The sequence below is a fragment of the Haliotis rufescens genome, unplaced genomic scaffold (genome assembly GCF_023055435.1).
Source record: "Haliotis rufescens isolate VD_foot unplaced genomic scaffold, xgHalRufe1.0.p SCAF_10, whole genome shotgun sequence".
NCBI classification, from domain to species: Eukaryota; Metazoa; Mollusca; class Gastropoda; order Lepetellida; family Haliotidae; genus Haliotis; species Haliotis rufescens.
The window spans coordinates 2,773,965-2,784,118 of record NW_025963780.1 but is presented as its reverse complement, the minus strand read 5'-3'; positions in this window follow the sequence as shown (position 1 = coordinate 2,784,118).

Below are 10,154 nucleotides of genomic sequence, written 5' to 3'. Positions count from 1 at the left end.
CATTAATCTGTGAAATAAAAACATCAACGCCCCGAGGATTGTTTTGTGTGTGTGAGTTAGGATTCATATATACAATCAGCAAGCAAAAGGCAGTAGAGGCTTGTTTCATTAGTTTTGCACGACGAAACATTGAAAAGGAAACGGAATGACATTCAGACGCAAGCCTGAGCAAATCATGCTGGTCGTTTTTTGTATTAAATTTATATATTAAGCTATAATGTGCAAAATATATTATTTGCATTAAGTGTAGTAACACTTTATTGTAACATATCATGTATGGACTACATAAAGCAACCAAAATTAAATATAACCTCGAAAATATATTTAATGCTGTTTTCTACTTTTGATACGACCCTATTCAAGCGCAAGGTTTTATTTGTAAAGGTGAGTGAAATGGGGCTAACGTCGCTTTCAAGATTATTGCGCTTAAATAGCAACGTGCATGCACGAGTGAATGTGTGTGTGGCTGCTTGTACTAGTCCGATTTAATGCCGAGTTTATAGTGCTAGCCCACTGAGATACCATGCCGCAATGTAACATGAATACCCCATTCAGACACAGTACACTGACTCCAAGACAAGTCCTTCTTTTAACCCCTTAATGCCGAATGCCAGGCGGGGTAATAACAAGTACCATCTTTTAACGTCTTTTGATATGACGCGGCCGGGGATCGAACCCCGGGCCTTCCGCTCTCCGGGCGGATGCTATACCACTAGACCAAGGAGGTTCGATCCCCTGCCGTGTCATACCAAAAGACGTTGAAAGATGGTACTTGTTGTTGGCCTGTCTGGCGCTCGGCATTAAGGGGCTAAAACAAGGACTGGTCGGCTCGGAGTCAGTATATTGTGTCTGTGTTATTCATGTTAAACTGCGGCATGGTATCTCAGTGGGCTGGCACTATAAATTAGCATCCCGTCCGGACTAGTACAAGCAGCCACACACACACACACACACACACACACACACACACACACACACACACACACACACACACACACACACTAACACACACACACACACTAACACACACACACACTAACACTAACACACACTAACACTAACACACACACTAACACACACACTAACACTGACACACTAACACTAACACTAACACACTAACACACACACAAACACACACGTGCATGCACGTCGCTATGCAAGTGCAATACTCTTGGACGCGACGTTAAACCCAATTTCACCACACCTCACCTCGTGCGAATGAAGCTCGAAACAGTCAATGTTTAATAAGTAACGTTCGTAATAATCTTAAACCAAACACAAGATACACTGGAATTTTCAGAACGTAATTTACAATGGTATCTTGTCAACTTCGTGGATATTATTTAACACAAGTTGATACTAAATACTTTTGAAAAGATGTCCACAGAAGGGGGTTGGATTTATTCTATGATATATTTCAGGTTACGTCTCATAATGGGTAATTGGGCATTCCAAGGTATGTTATAAAACAGTATTATAGAAACACGAGTGGTTTTATACGTTTCGCAAATAATGTTATACCTACGAATATAATAAAGTGTCAACTCTTTATGATTACTCGTTGTGAAGATCTGAAGCGGTTTCTCCCATATTGGAATCGGGTCGAGAATATTAACGGTGTGGAACAACCAAAATGGCATTAACAACTACTGAAGATCACGTCATAACGTCTGTGATGTTTTGTTCGTTTCTTGTTCAACGCCGCATCAAGCAATATTCCGGCAAAATGACGTCGATCTGTAAATAATCGGGTCTGGACCTGACCATTCAGTGATTGACATCGTGTCCTGGCTGCGCTGACAAAGATCACTTATTCATTAAATCAGAGCAAATACACAAGCGGCTTAGCTAAGCAACTGTATTACAGTAATAAATTGATAGTAGCTAAAACAACACTTTGACAAGACAAGATGCATAGACAGTCAATTAAGACGCATGTGACATATGACAGGTGTTAATTTAATTACTGAAAGTATATCTAAAATGATTGGAAATTGCATAGATTGTACACGAAATAATCAAAAATTTTATTAATTTTGAAATATGTTTCATAATGTGACCTCTACTGACATTAACTTTATATGGGGTTCACCCAAAATATGATGCGATCGAGACCCCATCTATGAGATCATGTATATTAAGTGTCATCATATCACTCCCTCTCTGAGGACTGCTTAATTATGCAATGTTAATCTGCAGCCATATTAGTCTGCAGACATATCAACACATTGGGGAAACTTAACGTGCACGTATCACGACAAATAGTAATACATTTTTCTTACATCATTATGTAGCCATTATGGTGTAGAATACGATGGCCAAGAAAAACAGTGTGAAAATGTAAACCTAGCGGTGTTCCACTTAATTAAAACAACGTATTTGAGGTCTGTATTTGTGACAACCCAAACGAATCTAAAAAGCGCTAACGAGTAGGCGTGGCGTAATTAGCAGGCCGGCTAGGCAAGCATGCTGCTCAGGTATAACAACAAGCAGGGTACAGAAAATACGAGAGTTCCATGGGGAGACCTGTGATGTATTGCATGTATGTTAAGAGTATGGCGAGTGGGGCGTGTTAAGTTGATATAACATCAATTCTATAATTTGAGCAGAGTAAAGTACTTTCTGTTTCAATTTTATCCCACAGCCCCTAATCCGCGCTGTTATAATATATATATATATATATATATATATATATATATATATATATATATATATATTGTGGCCAATGTGGGCTTAATAACAGAACAGTTTTTGTATACATGTAAATGAATATGTCTTAAGGATGCGTGTAGATGTATATAAAGTATTATGTTTGAATGCTGCTTATATATCCTGATGCTAGTAAACATGTCTTACCAATAACTGTATATATGTAAAGGCCTGTCTCAACAATATCGAGGTGTTCGTGGTTCTTGTGGGCTACCGCGCTTGTAACAAATTGACCTGCTTCCACGTTACTTCTCACGTTTAAGGCAACCTGCATTTCAGCAGGAACTTTTCTGGGGTTATTTGCTTCTCAGTGGAGACGTTGTCTTTCCCGACTTTTCAGCCGTGGAATCGTAAAATAGCTTACATTTCTCAGCCAGTTGCCATGTATATTGCCCATGCGGCGGTAGTCATCATGTCAGCGGTAGTTGATATTTGGGCCAGCGGAAGTAGCTGCCACAATGGTTTTACTAATTGAGCCAGGCAGCGGTAGTTGGTTTGGCTGGCAAAGTTAGTTGCCAACTATGCTATCTGGGGCCGGGCAGCGGTAACTGCTTTTGGCAGCGTGGTATTTGCCAATCAACGGTAGGGTTCTTAAGATCTAATAGGCTACTAAGGCCGGCAGCGGTAGCTGCTATACGCCATTCGCAACGCTAGCTAGCACTCGACTAGCAGCTTTGTAGCCAAACAACACCTGCACACCGCCGGCCATTTCATCCACCCTCATGTCGTGTTGTTATTATAGGCAAGGGCATTCATAGTTTGGTAGCTCGTGCCTCATCTTTGGCATATCACACGATAAGCATGCATGTTTATGACTATATATTTGATATTCTTACCTCCACCGTTTCTGTTGCTGATATATGGGAACCTCAGTAGGTTTTCTAATGAAACACAATAGCCAACCATTGTCAGCATGTAATCTAGATATGTCTGCTCCGTCCAAATACCCTCCATATGTCCACTATAAAACCTTTTGAAAACTTTACTGTGGCCTTGAATGTTGTAACCTTGGTCTAACAAATTTTGTGCAAGAGTCTTCTTGTGCTCCTTGAGACAATCGCGTTGTCTGCGCGATTGCACCTCAAAAGTTGGGAAATGTAGACACCAAAGGCTGGAGCTGCTGGAATAAAGGGAAACTTGAAGTCATCCCTCTTGTCATGTGGCCTTGAGTTTTCTGTCACTCTGGATCGTTATGAATAGATCTAAATATGAAACAGATCAGATGGTTTCACTGGTCTCTTGTATTACCAGTTCAGGTGGGTAAAATCAGTAGAAAGGGGTTGCCTATTTGACATTATTAGAGGATGTCAGATAATCGATATACCTGACGAGATAGTGGTATACCAAGTAGAAAAATGTTTTGACAAAATTGACCTATCGTTTTTTTCTGAAGCAACCTTCATGCAAATACTTGAATGTTGGAGAATCAGGGTGTTTTTTGATTATTATTCCTTTCTGTGAATGTAAAGAATTCTTCCTTAATTGTATTAAGGGTTATGAGAAAGTGATTTGGTGGTATATTTGTTTGACCCAGCAATATATATATATATCTTTGTACATAGTGTTATGTAGCTTTGGAATTTGGTACAAGAGAGGAATGAATGTGTCTTCAAGCTTTTGAGTCAATCCAAAGTTGAAAATACAGTACTGATGAATCCCGTTCGTTAAACTAGTAACAAAGAGACCGCCTCCGAGTCCTATGGGATAGAGCATCTGCCTAGAGAGCGAAACGTCGGTGGTTAGATCCCCGCCCGCCTCTGTCATGCCTAAGGACGCAACTCTGCACAGCGAATCGCGGCGCCTTCGACGATTTGGCCACCCGTACTTGTAAACAGCTATAGGTTGTTACTTCTCGAATTATGTAAAAGATTCTGTATACATATTGTCAATGGGAGATCAGTTAGTGACAAACAGGGAAGCTTTACATGTGTCAGTAATAGGGGTACTAACTTGATAGACTACTTTATCGCATCATCAAACATGTTCAAATAATTAAATGTCCTATGTGTTCATTGAAATTCCTGCATTTGATTAGCTGAATTGGGCACGTGTCATTGCATTCATATCTCAATGAATGTAAAAGATTAAGCCACGCAAACCGAGGCGCACTACTTTTATTACTGCGGAATGGCGGGGAATTCCAATATTACCAACGAGGGAATTCCCTTCCTGCTCACGTGTATCGTCATGGACAGGACATTCAGCAACTTTCATGCATATTCATTGTCCAAACAACCCCTTGAAAGCGACGGCCGAGAAGGAATGAAACAACAAAGGAGCTGGCTCGCCCGCCTGTTGTTTTTGCCGCTCGCCTTAGTTCCACAACTTTTATGTCTTCGGGTTTTATTTCCAACTAGCATTTTTCCAACTGTTTTCAGGGAACTAATGTTTGAATCTGGCTGTAACTGACCATGTCATTTGAAACAGCCTTCTCCCGGACATATCAGTCGTCAGACTGATTGTTTCAGCTCTTCTCGCCTCTTGCCTTGATTGACAGGACATTGTTTTCATCCTACTCTCCGTTGATTGGCTACTGACTGCGTAGGCGTGTCAAGTTATGTGCATAAATTAAACGATCACCCGATTCATGTCACGCCACAGTATGTATTCATACACCTCGAATGTTTATCAATCTCAACAGTTTGCACATCGGTCTTTCGATTCATACCTCAATGTCAATACACAGTCAATCCTTAAATATATCATAGATCTAGCTGTTCACTCTAGATTGGATTCTGATCATCTACCAGTTTCATGTCATCTAAAACTTCCATGTATTTCCCACAGTGCGCCATATCACAAGGATTATATCTTGATTCTGAAACGATATTGAAGTTCAAATGGCATGATTACGGTAATGAAGAGTTTAAAAGTCGATTAAACTCTGATATCGGCAATCATATAGTTATGTGATTTTCTTGATGTTTTACATACGAATGTAAATATAGCTGCTAAAGTTGTCGAATTACTCCAATATGCTGGCGATCACTTTAAAGTTATAAATAGAAATAAATCATATGATAGAGTAAGACATCCTCAATGGTTTGACTCTGAATGTTTATGTGCCAAGAGAAAGAAATATATAGGTTTAGATTTTCTAAGGAACTGCAGATCTGGAGAAAATATAGAAAATTACCTGACAGCAAAGAAGATATGCCATAAATTGTGTTATGAAAAGAAAAAAAGCTTTTAAAATGTCTGTCGTACACGAGAGAAATGTTCTGGAGAAAGATCAAATCCTTGCTGCGCCCTAACAGTGTTCATAACAGTGTAACAAGTTCTGATTGGTACAACTACTTAAAAAAATTGTTAAATATCAACGATACAGAATAACATAGTGATTTTGATATAAATGTGAAAGAGTTTACTATCAAACATGATTATGATAACTGTGACTATTGTAATACTACAGATATACTGTCCGAAGCCATTACTGACGATGAAATAAGGGCAGCTATTAGAAGTTTAAAGTCTGGTAAAGTACCTGGTATTGACGGTGTTACTTCGGATTTTAATAAAGATGTTCTTTCCATTGTGTCATATTTAAATATACTTAATAATTCTGTATTTGATCGTGGCGAATTAACAGATGAGTGGAATATAGTGAGTGAGTGAGTGAGTTTGGTTTTACGCCGCTTTTAGCAATATTCCAGCAATATCACGGCGGGGGACACCAGAAATGGGCTTCACACATTGTACCCTTGTCGGGATTCGAACCCGGGTCTTCGGCGTGACGAGCGAACGCTTTAACCACTAGGCTACCCGACCGCCCCGAGTGGAATATAGGAATGATTGTCCCACTGTATAAAAAAGATGAGACTCGAAATCCGGATAATTACAGGGGAATTTCACTTTTAAATATTGTTGGTAAATTTTTCACTTCAGTACTGGAACTGAGAAAACGAAACGTTAATGATATGCTGCACGAAGCACAAACGGGATTTAGAAATGATTGTTTCACCACTGATCACATTTTTGTTCTACAATCCCCATGTCAGAAATATCTTAGAAAATCAAACCACAGATTTTATGACTGTTTCATAGACTATGTAGATGGAAATAAGTTGTTATATGTGTTATTAAATAGATGTGTTCATGATAAATGGTTTTTATCCTTAGAAATATGTATGGCAATATAAAAGCATGTGCAAGGGTTGAAGATGTAAAAACAAGTCTTTTTAACACAAGTGGTGTTATACAAGGATGCATGTTGAGTCCTGTACATGTTCTTTTTATACTTTTTATAAACGAGTTTGTACGTGACATGGAGATTCTTGGGCTAAGAAGCATATTTGTGAAGGATAATTTTGATGAAATGATGTTATTATATTTTGCTGATGATGTCACTCTTGTTGATGACTGTGTAATTGGACTAGAGAAAACTAGATGCTTTAGACTCTTTTTGTGACAAACTGGGCCTTGAAGTTAATTCAGATAAGACAAAAGTCATAGGTTTTTTTCATAGAAAGGGTGGTTATCTGAGGAAACCTGAGAAATGATTTTATAAAGGTTCGCAAAGTTGTATCATATTTCAAATACGTTGGTCTACTATTCTCTTCAAGGCTTGTTTGGACCAAAGCATGTGATACACTAGCTATTCAAGCAAGGTAAGCTTTTTCATTTTCTACTGCTAAAATATTTGATTCAAAGATTGCTTCTGTCAGAAATTTGGGAATGTGCCAATAGAAAAGGTTCAGAATCATTTCTTAAAAAGTGTTCCTTCCGTTGATAAAAGAACATGAACAAATGCAATAATTATTATTCAAGGAGAGCTGGGAAGAACATCGTGTGTACACTATTACAGTCGTTGTATTAAGTACTGGTGACGACAACGTAGATTATATGAAACACGATATCCGTATGCCTGTTACCATATTTTAAAAGCATTTGACAAAAATAGTCAAACTAACTGGATTTCTTACATAAGACAATTATTGTTTCAAACTGGGTTTTCATATGTGTGGTTGTCTCAGGATTGCGGCGATATGTAATGCATCATGGTTATAATCAAACAACGATGTAAAGATATAGAATTCAAAAACTGGCATTACGAAATCACCAATTCTTCTTTCCTTGATGTTTATTTATCTTATAAATCACTACTCGAACTAGAAAAAAAAATATCTGTCTACTTTAGCATGTGAAAGAGATCTTCTCAGAGCTTCATGTAAATTCCGTTGTTTGAGCCATAATCTAGAAAGAAAAAAGTACAGAAAACTCGATTTAATACAACCAACGAGCCATCGTTTAGTTTATGTATAAAATGGAACCGCTATGAAATAAAAAATGAAAACCATTTTTTTGGTTAATTTGTACTTTTTATAAAAGTAGTAAAGAATATTTAAATCCAATATATTACCATGTGCAACCATTTGTTCCAAAAGTTATCAGTCTTCTATCTACCAGAAATGATTCTGTTATTAAAAACCTGTCCATATATTTAAAAAGACATTTACCTCTGTAAATACAAAAGTAAAAAATATGAACGTCTGTTGAAGGAAAATATGTGCATGTGTATAGCATATATTATATATATATATATTATTCCTGTAATGCGGCCTTCATTCATAAATAAACTTCTTCTTCTTCTTCTCCGCCTTCTTCTTCTTCTTAAACGTGGAGGGTGGAGATTGTTTTGTACTGTATTCACATCCAATGATGATTTACCCACGTTCTGTCTGAGGTGAGAAAGAGAAACACAACAAATCATTGAATGGCAAAGTGTATTTATACAATTTAGAATACGTACCAGATCTATTTGAATTTCAACTCAAACTTATACATAAGATAACTCATGCAAAAAAAGGAATTATGTAGAATACAATTAGTGGACGGTGAGCTTTGTTGGCGCTTTACGACTTTCAACTTCTATTTCAGACGTGTTAATTTAGATAGGAGGTTACAGACGAATCTTTGGTACGACAGAACAAATACTAAATGAAGGCCTTCAAAACAAGATTCACTTCGATACACATTCTATATTCTTTGGTTTCCACGATATAACAATCCTCTTCATGATCATATGGTACTATGTGCTAACAAGCATATACACAGACCAATCATTAAAGGCCCAACACCACCAGTTGAAAGACATTAGCGATACACCAGTTTCCAAGCTCGAAATGATCATAGCCCTTCTAAGGAATATATATCTCAGTTTTGTTAAGAATAGTCAATGAGCTGTTAAACCGAGAATGTTTGCTGGCATCCCCAAACGTCCCTGTATTATCCTTATTTCCGGAATGATTATGGTATGTGAGATACCAGCCAGACATTGCCGTGTTAGCGTCAACCAATTATCAATGACACCACGCGAAGTGCTTGAATTATCAACTGTAACAGCTGCTTACTTTTTGTCTTGCTGACACTGGATTACAATGCATGTGTTATATGTGTAGGTTTAATTGCTTGTACTGATAAAATGTAGTAATGACCATGATCTGTGACAAATGGTATCATGTAACATGAATAATGTGATGCATTATTAATACACTGAACAGTTGTTGTTCAAGAATGGCCATCTAACTTCCAGAAAAAATATCACGTTGCCATTTGAGAAAATGTTATGGTTCTATTTCACTAGATATATATCAGTTGGGACAGAATACCCAAATCAAGAGGCACTGGGCACCGGCGCATCTGCTCACAGAAAATAAGGTGCCCCTGCACGTGTACATTGACATGCATGTCTGTGTCACTCTGTGTCACACGCATGTTCAATTCTATATTGTTACATTTATTATTGTATAACACATGGTCACCTCAATTTCTGTTATTAACTGCACTCAAATACATACATACCTAGCACCGGGGGAACTACAATATTCCCTTTAGGGGTTATTATAGTAGCATGGGCACTGAGAAAATATCAAAATATTTCAATCTTCAAACTGTTGTACGGGAGAAAGGCCCACCTGGATGAAGGTAATAAACGTTGACCACTATTTGTCAAATACTTGCCAATGGTCACAGATGATGTAACTACGAAAGGGGATGTATGTACGATGAACGCTATTTTTCAGGGCATTATCATTTGCAGAAGCCCGAGGTCTTCCATTAACGGCCCGACGAAGGGGGGCAGTTGAAAAGACCCAGGGCTTCTGCAAATGATAATGCCCTGAAAAATAGTGTTACCGTTAATATAGCTAAAATGGATGGAATTTGTTATCAAATAAAAAGAAACAACAATATCGGTTTTGAAACATTTACTGCAATCGACACCAATGTCACTGACCAACTTTTACAAATATTGAAACGTCATAGAACAAACCAGATGCCGTCACTATTGAATGTGGCGTCACCTATCCCTATCCTATGACGTCACCTAACAACGGGCGTGATAATGGCCCGTCGTCTAGTAATATGAGGGCATTATCAAGTTACAGTGACCCGCTCATTTCTGATAGCATGCGGGCGGTTTAATGATAATTCTTTCCAATTTAGCT